The sequence below is a fragment of the Mesocricetus auratus genome, unplaced genomic scaffold, assembly GCF_017639785.1.
Source record: "Mesocricetus auratus isolate SY011 unplaced genomic scaffold, BCM_Maur_2.0 Super-Scaffold_100008, whole genome shotgun sequence".
Taxonomy (NCBI): domain Eukaryota; kingdom Metazoa; phylum Chordata; class Mammalia; order Rodentia; family Cricetidae; genus Mesocricetus; species Mesocricetus auratus.
The window spans coordinates 87,234,406-87,246,623 of record NW_024429192.1 but is presented as its reverse complement, the minus strand read 5'-3'; positions in this window follow the sequence as shown (position 1 = coordinate 87,246,623).

The following is a 12,218-nucleotide window of genomic DNA, read 5'->3' as shown; positions in this document are numbered from 1 at the left end:
GTCACTCATGCATTTAGGTACTAAAATGTACTGATGACTCCCAGTTCATTTCTTCAGGCCAGACCTCTCCTTGAACTTCACATCCATATATCTGACTAATTATTTGGCATCTCTATTTGGACGCCTAATAAATGTCTCAAACTCATACTCAAAATTTATCATTTCTTGTCCTCCCCCCACGACAATATCTGCTCCTCCAGCAGACTTTGGCATCTCAAAGAGTCCATCCTGCTGACTGCTCAGAACCTCGGAGCCATCTTGAGTAGTCCTTTGTCCCCAGTCCTGTCCCGCAGCCCATCCATCAGTGTATCCTGTCAAGTCAGCCTTCAGACTGCATCCAGAATCGGATTGCTTCTGCTGAGCTCTACTGGTGCCATTGTGCTCAAGGCTGCTGTTCTGGGTCACCTGGAACACTGCTGTTATCTTCTGACTGACCCACTGGCTTTGTTTGCCCCTGTGCTCTGCTTGCAACTTAGTCCTATCACAGAATCTAGGGTGGTCCTGTAAGGTCCTAAGTCAGTTAAGGTGTATCTTAGCACAGAATCTCCAAAGCCTGCCCACCTGATACAAAGTAAAACTCAACACCATTAAATTGCCCATGATGCCCTAAGGATTTGATTCCTTTCTTTTCTGACCTCATCTCCCGCCTCTCTCATCCATGCTCTTTCCCCTCCAACTGTGTTGATTTGTGTGTGTGTGTGTGTGTGTGTGTGTGTGTGTGTGTATGTGTGTGTGTGCGTGCCAAGCATGCGTCTACCTCAGGACCATCACATCTGCTGCTACTCCTACCTTGGTGTCCATCCTCCCCTTCCATGTGCCTGGCTCCTCCTCTTTTTCAAGGCTTGGTTCATCTGCAGTCTTCCCAATGAATGCTACTGTAAGCCTTTTATTCAAAATGTAAGTCACCCTACTGAGCAGTGTACATAGTTCAATCCACTAATTTTGCTTGAATTTTTTTCAAAGTGAATTATAATTAGATAGGTGATTGATAGAAAGATGGGCAAATAGATGATAGAAAGATAGGTACATAGATGATAGATGATAGGTAGATAGATGATAGATAGATAGATAGATAGATAGATAGATATAGATGGCATGAATGCTACAGATACAAGCACATTGTAAGCATCTAGAATTGCTCAAGGCACATAAAGTTGTCTATTAGATGCTAGCTGAGTGAAAGTGAATGTAGACCTGGAGAATTGTGTTTCTGCCTCATGGGAACACTGGAGAGGGCGAGGGAAGAAATGTCTTCAGAAGAAGGCACACTCTACCGGAAGAATGAACAAAGGTTTTCCACTTAGGTCTAAAGGGCTGAAATGGGATGTGACTTAGAAACAGGAAAGTTACATAGATGAGAAGATAACAAACTGTGGCTGGGAATCACAGAACCAGTAGACAGTGACTTGAGGCAGCAAGTCTGGATGAAGCAATCAGATCTAGGCAGAGCAGTGACTACAAATGCTACAATAGCAAATGCCAGGAGATAACAGGGACACAAGACTATAATTGCATCAAGATGCAATGAGTATGCTCAACAGCAGATCATCTGCAGCCTAGGAGAGGGAATGTCAGGAAAATTTAACCAGCATTTAATTAAAAGAAAAAAGGTGGGGAGGAACAGGAATGGCTAAGAAACAAAGGGGATTGAAGGAGAACCTCTAACGTGGTAATGAATGGAGTCTTAAACTGAGAAAAAAAATCAGAGGAAATATTTTAAATGATAACTATAGAGGATTTTTCAAGCCTTAAAAACATCGCATGTTTCCAGGAAGTGTACTCTGTCATGCACAGCATCCTAAAAAGATAGCTATGCTTGGACACATGGTGGAGGAACTTCAAAACACCAAACCAAAGACAAAAATTGTTTTGCAAACTGACCCAGAGAAAGAAAACACTATGGCAACTTCTGAGCAACTTTCTCAGTGACAAAAAAATGGTGGTTAAAATCCAATGGACTTCATAATTTGAAAATGTGAAGGCAAAAGAAGCCTGTGTAGCCAGGATGCAGGAATAAAAGTAAACTCTGTAAATTTAGAAAATGGGAGTGTCTAATATCAAGACTTATTTCTAAAAGAACTGTTAAATTATTTCCTTCAGACCCCAGGGAAATGATTCTACAAGGACAGTTTGGAAAACAAAGCCAGACAGGTAGACAAGAAGATGCAAAGTATTTAGATAAATCCTAATGGGCTTTCTGTGCATAAAATTATGGTAGTGGTTTAAAAAGCTTTACAGACCCCTTCATAATTCCAGTCTCATAATATGTGTACTCAAGTTGATGTGTGTTTAAAGTCCTAATGGGATGTCAATGCAAACTTCTGAGGTGTAATGTGACTCCCAGTTTAAGTTGGCTGTTACATTGGTAAAACTGAAGTCAGATGGATTTTTTTCTTAAGATGGATGGATTTTTTTCCCCAGAAGGCAGATGGATTTTTCCCCTCCTTGTTACCACACTGTTGCTTCTGATTATATGACAAATATGTCAGCTGTCCATTACTATAGCAAAGTATTTGCTATAATAAATTTCTCTGTTGCTGTGGCAAAACACCATGGCAGAAAGCAAGTTACAAAAGAGAGACTTTAGGCTTATGGGCCTAGCGGGATAAGAGGCCATCATGGCGGCCAGGAGGCATAGTAACAAGCAGCAGACATGACAAGCTCACAGATTCAAAAGCAAGCCCCGAATTGGAAGTAGGGTGAGGATATATGCTCTCCAAGCCCTCCCCCCAGTGGCACGCTTCTCCAGCAAGGCTGCACTATCAGTACCTCCCAAATTGCCCCACCATCTGGGAATCAACCGATCTAATACTGAGGCTTGGGGAAGGGAGGGCACAATTCTCATCCAAACCACCACAGGGGGAAGGATTTGCTTTGGTTCATAGCTTCAGAGGTTCCGTGTTTGCTTGATTCCATCGTTGTGGGCCTGTGGCAAAGTGGAGCACAGCACCCCATGTCCCCAGCCCCTGCATGACAAGACTGTACCCTTCATGGTGGGCAGGAACCAAGGATGAGGATAAAGGTCAGACACATGCCCAAGTGACCTCCATCCTCCCAATAGGCTTCCCTAACCCTATCACTTCCCCGACAGTGCCTTTGGATAGAGACTAAGTGGGGGGCTTCGTCTGGGGGGAACATGAGCTCTGGGGGACACTGAGGAGCCAAACTGTAACAAAATATGATCTGATTTTTTTTTTGTGCTGAAATTTGGAGTTCCCAAAACACAAGGCCAGGATAGACGTGGCCTTACTTTGTCCAGATTTTTATTCTCAAGGATGAGAACCTCGAGCTGCCTGTTGTCTATTGGCTGAAAACGGCTGCTTCATATATTTTATTAAAGTTGAAAGATATATGGTCAAAAGATAAATTAGGCATTGCTCCTTTGTGGCAAGTACTAAGTCCTAATTTGTTCATTTTTTTAGCTTATGGTCCTCTTTTGTGGCTACAATGATAAATGATAACATAGTAGGCTATTAATCCCCGTCAAAGCATGATTTTGCTACATTCACACAAGTTTTACTAGGAAATGCTTTTGGTATCGTTCAATTTGAAGTTTTGCTATTTTCACCATTCACTAGACTTACTTATAATTGTAGTTTCTTCTTATTTAAATCTTTATTATATGATCATTTCACCTGCATATTTGTCTATACATTATGTGTGTACAGTGTCTGTGGAGGTCAGAAGAGGGCATTAGATCCTCTGAAACTGGAGTTACAGATGGTTGTGAGCTACCAAGTGAATTCTGGATATCGAACCCAAGTCCTCTTTAAGCACAACCAGTGCTTTTAGTTGCTGAACCATGTCTATACCTTGTACTTATAAATATATTTAATAATGACATTTTCATGAATTTTCAGTCATTTTATTCGTTGGAGCCCCCAACTGAAAACCAACCAAAATGATCTCCCCTAGGAGAGTGAGCAGTTGAAATACATACATATATACATACATACATATGAATTTACTTCTCAAAGAAAAAATAAAACCCCATTCATGCAGCCACATAGACAAAACAAAAAAAAATCCCATGGAAAAAAATTCTAGGGCAAGGGAAAAAAAGAGTTCACAAAAAGTATGGAGAAGTCAAACCTAGTTTCTAGCATTAAAATCAGACATAATGGTTGACCTTCACTGTGATGGATTTAAAATCACCTCGGAGGTTGTCAGAGCATACCTGTGGGGAGCCTGTGGGGACATTCCCAGAGAGTAGAGTGAATGGCGGAGCCACACTTTGGATAAGGTGGCACTAGCCCATGGGAGGATAACTGCATAGAATAAAAGGAGAAAAGACAGGTGGAATCTAGCATTTACCTTTCTCTGTCCTGACCGGCCATGGGGGAATACTTTTCCTCTCCCACATCCTCTCGCTGTTACAATGCCATGCCAGCGTACAGATTAACCATGTGACTACGCATTGAGCGCCCATCCCCACAAACTAAGAGCCAAAGTAAACTCCCTCCTTGAACTCGTATCTGCCAGGCGTTTTGTTGGGGCAATGTGAAAAGTAACCAATAGCAGGTGCTCTGGGAGACAGAGGTGCAAGAGCTGACTATGAAATGTGAGTCAGAGGGTTTGAAATTCAGTGACGGTACTTGAAGGAACCTTTAGGTACCCTGGCTCACGTAAGATGCATCTACCCCCCACTGGAACAAACCTAGGCTTCTGCCACCCTGTACAACTGAAATAGTAGGAATTCACCAACGTCACACTCACAGAAAATCTTGGCCCAAAGTTCTATGTGAGATGGCAGAAGCAGACGTGGAGCACTGCATGATAGTGGGATGATAGCAGACGTGGAGCACTACACGATGGTGGGATGATAGCAGACGTGGAGCACTACACGATGGTGGGATGGCAGAAGCAGACGTGGAGCACTACACGATGGTGGGATGATAGCAGACGTGGAGCACTACACGATGGTGGGATGATAGCAGACGTGGAGCACTACACGATGGTGGGATGGCAGAAGCAGACGTGGAGCACTACACGATGGTGGGATGATAGCAGACGTGGAGCACTACACGATGGTGGGATGGCAGAAGCAGACGTGGAGCACTACACGATGGTGGGATGATAGCAGACGTGGAGCACTACACGATGGTGGGATGATAGCAGGCGTGGAGCACTACACGATGGTGGGATGATAGCAGACATGGATCAGAGAAAATAAGCAGCCTACTTATGACTGTGGGTGTGGAGAGCTGCGCCACACCGCGCCTTAAGCACCTTAAAGATGGCGCTGGCTTCTGCCTTCCACCATCCCGACGGTGAGTGACAAACAACTCCTTATTTGGTGTGTTCCTATCCCGCCGGGGTCACGCCATCATCATCAGATTGCTTACGCATGCTGGTGAGCCTATGGCTTGCGCACACGTGGCTGCTCAGGGTTGGCTGGCCTCGGCTATTTAGGGAGCAGGAGGGGTTTCTCCTGCGGCTGCCTCCACATTGTTCATCAAGGTCCTGAATAAACTGCTTGTGAGAAGGATTCCTGAGTCGCGTCTTCCTTGCTGGTCGAGGTGGTCGTGACATGTGGGAAAGATGGGCATGAAGTGCCTGGCATAAGTACCTACTCCTTCAGTTCCCGGTGACATCACATGGCAACAGGTATCTACAACTTCAGGAAGCAATAGCCTCACCTAGTGGTCAAAATCAGATAACAAAAGCCGAGCAGATGCCATGAGTAAATGCTGAGGAGAAGAGTCCAAAGTATACATCTTAAAGAAAACTCAGTAGGCTTCTGTCAGAACATGGTCCAGGAATGGAGCTGTATGAGGAGTGCTCTGAGTGCCTGTGAGAATACTTCAAGAAAACAGGACAAGACTCTTGTGACCTCAGTTTCTTCAAAAACATGGGAAGGTTCTTGGAATGTATTTCATGCCCTTCCAGGTGTAGCAGATAGGAGTGGGTTTGGTTCAGATTACCCATTGTTGCATGCTATTGCTATTCAGAACGTTTACAGCCTGAACTCGTATGAACTTTATTCATATGACCTTTCTTATATAAATTGTCTGATGCCATAAATAAAGTTAGCCATTGCATGAGACTTTACTCCACCTCACTCAGCAGCTCCATTCTCCTGGGTCCCTCAGTCTCACACACACACACACACACACACACACATAAAATCAATAAATGATTCAATATTCCTACAGAGAAACTGAACAAAGAGATGTCCATGGCTATGATAAAACCATTACCAAACACAGCCTGGGGAGGAAAGGGTTTATTTGTCTAACATCCACATCACAGGCCCTCACTGAGGGAAGCCAAGGCAGAAACTCAAGCAGGCACCTGGGGCAGGAACTGAAACCATGGAGAAATGGGTTGCCTCTTGGCTGGCTCCCAATAGCTTGTTCAGCCTATTTCCTTATACCACCAAGGACCACCTACCTAGGGGAGGCACCACCCACAGTGGGCTGGACCCTCCCACATCAATCAAGAAAGTACCCCACCTACAAGTACTCTGGCCAATCTGATAGGGACATTTTCTTAGTTGTGGTTCCAGCTTCCCAGATGGCTCTGGCTTATGTCAAGTTGACCAAAAACACAAGTAGCACTGGTGGGAACAATTTAAAAAAAAACAAAAAAACCCTTTTTTTGTAATTGCTGAAAAATACAACTAGCAAATTAAAAACGTGACAGAGGTCAAAAGGAAGAATAGTTGGGCTGGTCCAACAGCCTCCAAAACAGTACAGAGAAACCCTGTCTCATAAAACCAAAAAAAAAAAAAAAAGGAAGAATAGTGATATCAAATACAATCTGTTTGAAAATATATTATCCACAGAGAGAAATAAGTAAATAAGAATAAAGATAAAAAATGAAAACTTGTAAGAACTTTGAGACACCTTCTGAAAAACAAGCATTTGGGTTAGTGATATTAGGAAATATTTGAGAATAACTGAGTTGCAAACAGCGTATTTAAAGAGATGACAGCAGGCCACCTCTTAACCCACAGCAAGATAAGAAACATCGAAATGAAGGAATCTCAAAGGCTGTGAGTCTCATTGAACTCAGCCAGGTCTTCTCTTGACTGTGATAAAACCCTCAAGGATGAAGGATAGAGAAGAGATTTTCAAGTAGCAAGAGAAAAGAAAGAGACCCCCCCTTGTCCTATACACACACAGAGACACACACACACTCTCTCTCTCTCTCTTACACATACACTAACACACACACTCTTTTACACATACACTCTCATACACACGCTCACACAAACTCTCTCTCTCTCTCTCTCTCTCTCACACACACACACACACACACACACACACACACACACCAAATTTCCCAACCGAGAGAGTAAGAGGAGATTCTCCCAGAACTGAGAAAGAAGAAAACCTCCTGACTCGGATACTGCACACGGCACAGATGTCCTCTAGACATGGAGGGGAACACTACACATGGCACAGATGTCCTCTAGACATGGAGGGGAACACTACACACGGTACAGATGTCCTCTAGACATGGAGGGGACTATGATACTCCTGGAAAAGCTGGATGTCTCTGCAACCGACCTTTCCTATAAGATATACTCAGGGGAAGTCTCCATGCTGGAAGAGAATGTGAGGAAGACAACATCAAAATGTAAAACTCACCAGCAATAGGGAAATACAGACAAATTCAGGTCATATATCCAAAGATAAAATGATAAACTCTAAAACTTCTTGAAGAACTCAGAAGGAGAAAGTTTAAGGACATGGGGGATGTTTTAGGGCATAGAATGTGTTCTCTGTGACCGTTTAGTGATGGGTACATGTAATATGCATTTGTCAAAACCCCACAGACAATGCCAGCTTTGGGCCTCAGGCAATATAACAGCATACTAATATTGGCTCAGCAGCTGTAAGTATACCACATAGTCACAGAATCAATAGTAAAGAAAACTGGGAGAGACTGAGTACGGCAGGATCTGTGAGAATTCTCTGTGTTTCCTATTCATTTCTTCTCCAAACTTAAAACCCTTCTACAAATAAGTTTTATTAAGAATTCTAAAAGAACTCCCAAACAACCAAACAATCCCCAATCTCAGCACGTACTTTTGAAAGTTCCAGATTTCCCCATGTCCTATTCTTGCTCTAGCCTCCATAGTTTTGAGCCTTAACACCCAGATGGCTTTTTTTATATAGATTTTATTGTTTCAAATTCTGTATTAACTACACTTAAATAGATGCACTATTCCTGAGATAATCTTACAGTGGTTACAAATCTCTTTTTAGTTAGTATTTCCTCAAATGAGACCCTTGGTAAAAAGAAATATGAACACTATTGACTGAGAGCTTTGAGTCTATTGGATTTGTGATCTTTAGGCTATAAGCCTCTAAATGTGCAAACAAAGTAATTTAAGCCTCCTTCAAAATAAAACAAAATCCCATAAAATCAGAATGACAGGCATTCCATGAAGAAGGGAGCCATGTTTTGGTGTGAACTAAGAGGTCTTTTTTGACTTGTAGGTGGTATGTTTGGGAAAGATTGCTGTGTGTATTTGGGAAAGGTTGCTGTGTGTAACTCCTTTGGGATGCAAAGCAGAAAACAGAACTGAAGGCCTGGGGAACTTATCCCAGAACTCTGAACACCAATTGTAGTGAAGAAACCACCTGGGAAGCATTTGTCCTGCCCTTTCAAAAATGTTAGCTTCCCTTCCATTCAGCCAAGCCAGACACAACTCCTGATGTCAGTTTCCCACAAAGACCTTGACAGGAGGTACGACCACTGGGATTTGTGTGGACAGTGTTGCTTAGAAAAAAAGTTTTGAACAACCACAAATGCTGACCTTAAAGCTAGAGGTGGTTCATTAACTATACTTATTAGTAACAATTTTTCTTAGAACCAAGTTGCTGTGCTTGACAATTATTTTCTCTGTAAGTTGCTGTGCTTGACAATTATTTTCTCTGTAATCTGAATCTTTTGTTCCACATCCACAATATCAAAGGTTAGGCTGTAGGTTGAGAACTCCAAATCTCTTCAATTGCTTCCCCCAAATGACCCCTATTCTAAAGTCATTGTTTCTGCCACTAATCTGGCAGACACAAGGAATGCATTGGTAGTCCTTCCTCCTTGTGTGGTATTTAGGGTCCTCTTCTAATTCTCTGGGGACTGCAGGCACTCCTCCCCAAACAATATGGAATTGGTGTGCATTGCATCTGCAGGGACTCACTGGTTTGCCGTTCACTGCAAAGGGCTTCTATTCTCAGAGGCCAGGGCTAACAGACAAGGTGGGTACTCTCTGCATAGAGAGGTCCTGAGATGCCTATAATGAAAAATTTGAGGAGGTAGGATTTCAAGAGTTCAAGATTCCTAAGAGTCAGACCCGCTGAGATGCATCATTCTGGGTAGCTACTACATCATCCCCCTGGGTTGCTCCAGTCTGCCATATTGACTACTAAGATTCTGCTTCTTAGCCTAGTTGTTATCTAGTGAATAATAAATGCTCAATTTAAGTTAATTGTTATTAATTTGGCTGTTAATTAAGCACCAAAAGGAGCTGATGAGTGTCTTACATCTCCTACCCTTCATCTTGGGAGAACAGGTGAGCGTTGTCTCAGGAGAGCCGTGGGTAGTGATGCTTGTAGACTCAATTATGCACCCCAATTGTGAATCCCTAAGCCCCAGTTCTTAAGAATGTGACTACTTTCTAAGTGTTAGGACTTTTAAAAGGACTATACAAGCCAATGAAGGCTTGCTCAGTGCAACAGCCTATGACCCTTCTGGAAAGAGGAAGTGAGGACACGTGTACACGACGGATTATTAGTGCTACCTTGAGATTACTCTTCTAGGGGTGACAAAGAAGTAGTCATGGGGTACTTCCTTTCCTGTGGTCACAGGAACAAGTTACAAGCACCACTGGAAGGCAGCCAGTGTGTGTCTGTGTTGGGTGTGTGTGTTTGTGTGTGAGGGAGGTCTGATTTCTAAAGATTAAAATCATATAGCATCTCCTTGCTATCACTCTCACAGAGTGTCTCCCTATATTTCTGGGGATCTGCAGACCTACAGGGGCTTTCTGTGGTATATGGTTTTCTGAGTTACAGAGCTGAACTGGCTGGCAGCTTACACTATAGTATTTCTTATAGAAGATTGTGTTCTTCCCCTCACATTGTAAAAAGACCGGCCAATAATGGTTTCTTCTATAATTGATTTCAACCCACGAGTGCCATGTGAATTTGCTGTTTTGATGGTGCACTTCTGACTACCCAGCCTGATGATCTCCACATATGAATGCTGGCATTGGAGAGGGAATTGCTAGGTACACAGCTGTAAGGAGAGCTAACCACGAGGCCTTGTTTTTTTCCGCATCACAGGATATTTCTTCTGTAATTTTCCCTGGCTTTTAATGTAAATTACAAATTCCTTAGCCTAATTTAGGAAGTTCTGTAGATTCTGTATCAGGTTGTTTAAGTGACAGCCAACCTATTTCCATCCCACCAGGGTGCGACACACCCTTCCTTCCAGCTCTCCAGGTACATTGCTTAGTTAAAACATCTTTCCTTTCCCCCACTCTGCAGTGGTTTCTTTCCTCCCAGATTCTAGTCCTTCTGTTTCTGTCATCCTTCATCTTGCATCATGTCTCTTTAATGTAATCATTCCCCAGTGCCCTAGCCTGGGTAAATCCCCTTTCCTCTATGCACCAAGAATCTCTTTGTCTCCAAGTACTAGTTGTATCATGCCCCAATTCACCCTCCTACATCGACTGGGCTATAAGGAACATGAGAGGCGAGGTCATGAAACCTTAATAAACAATGTTATGACAATAGCACTCCTGAATTCACATGTTGTTTGTTCCACTGGTTGTCCCATGGAAATTAGCTCATTTGAATTTCACAGGGTCTACAGCCATTGGCAATATACTCTGATACCCATTAACTCACATAGTCAAACAAGAATTGCATATAGGAGAGTATAGAAATGTGGATAGTTCATGGAATCAAAGGCAAGTTCAATACCTGTGCTTCAGGACAGATAAGAATCAGGAAGCTCCCATGAGCCTCTAGGGGAATACTGCCACTGTGTGACTCCAAATTTCAAACACTCTCCAGGGAACACATCCAAAAACTTCATGGAAAACAGAGGAATAATTCCATAAAGGAATACCAATGAGGGAGAAGGAAGCCTGGCGAAACACTGTCACAATCCAAACAATTTTGTCACCAACAAATAAGGTTTAATTGATGCTTTGAGAAATTACATGAAACCATATGTCAATATTGGTAGGGGATTGGTTCTAGGCCCCCAGATGAATGCTAAAATACATGGATATTTATTTGTCCTTGTATAAACCACTATAGCATGTTTTGAGCCTGTACACAGCCTCCTGTAAGCCTTAAGTCACCTCTAGACAATTCATATAACAGCTAACACAATGCAAATAGCTGCTACACTGTGTGGCTTAGAAACTAATCATTCCTCAAATTCTGCACATAGTTAGTACAAGTGTAAGCTTTAAAAATTGTTTTCGATTCATAATTGATTGAATATGTAGATGTACAGCTACTCATGGAAGCAGAAGGCTGTCAGTAATTGTTCAGTTAGTCATTGGAAAATATTGACTTGATGCTTATTTGGCTACAAAATTCATTCTTCTGACTTCATCCCTGGGGACAGCATTAGCACAAGGCGAGCACTCTACAAATGTTTCTTTGGCGATGAATGTGAAATGAGTAAATACAATGAGAAGTAAGAAAAATGTGTAGGATGCATAGAAATCTCTGTAAGAACCTACAGAAGAGTCAGGAAGTACAACAAGGCAAATTCCCAGCATGCAGGATGGCCCTATATTTTCCTTCTGTCTCATTTCCCATACGTGATGGCTACTTTTGGTTGTCCAATAGAAACGCCTGGCATAAGGGAACGTCAGGTGAAGGAACTTCCATTAGATTCTCCTATCACATGTCCAGGGGACATTTTTTTGATTGCTAACTGATGGAGGAGAGCGGAACCCACTGTGGTCATAGTTACCTTGGGGCAGATGGTCATGGGTTGCATTACAGAGCAAGATGAGCAAGCCAAGGTGAACAAGCCAGTAAGCAGCATTCCTCTAAACTCTCTGCCTTAGATCCTGCTTAGAGTTCTGCCCTTGTGTACTTTGATGACAGATTGCAACCTACAAGCCAAATAAATCCTTTCTTTCCCAAGTTTCTTTTGGTCAGTGTTTATCACAGTAACAGAAAGCAAACTAGGATACCGTAAAAAAGCTTTTCTACTCTGTTTTGCTACCACATTTCAAA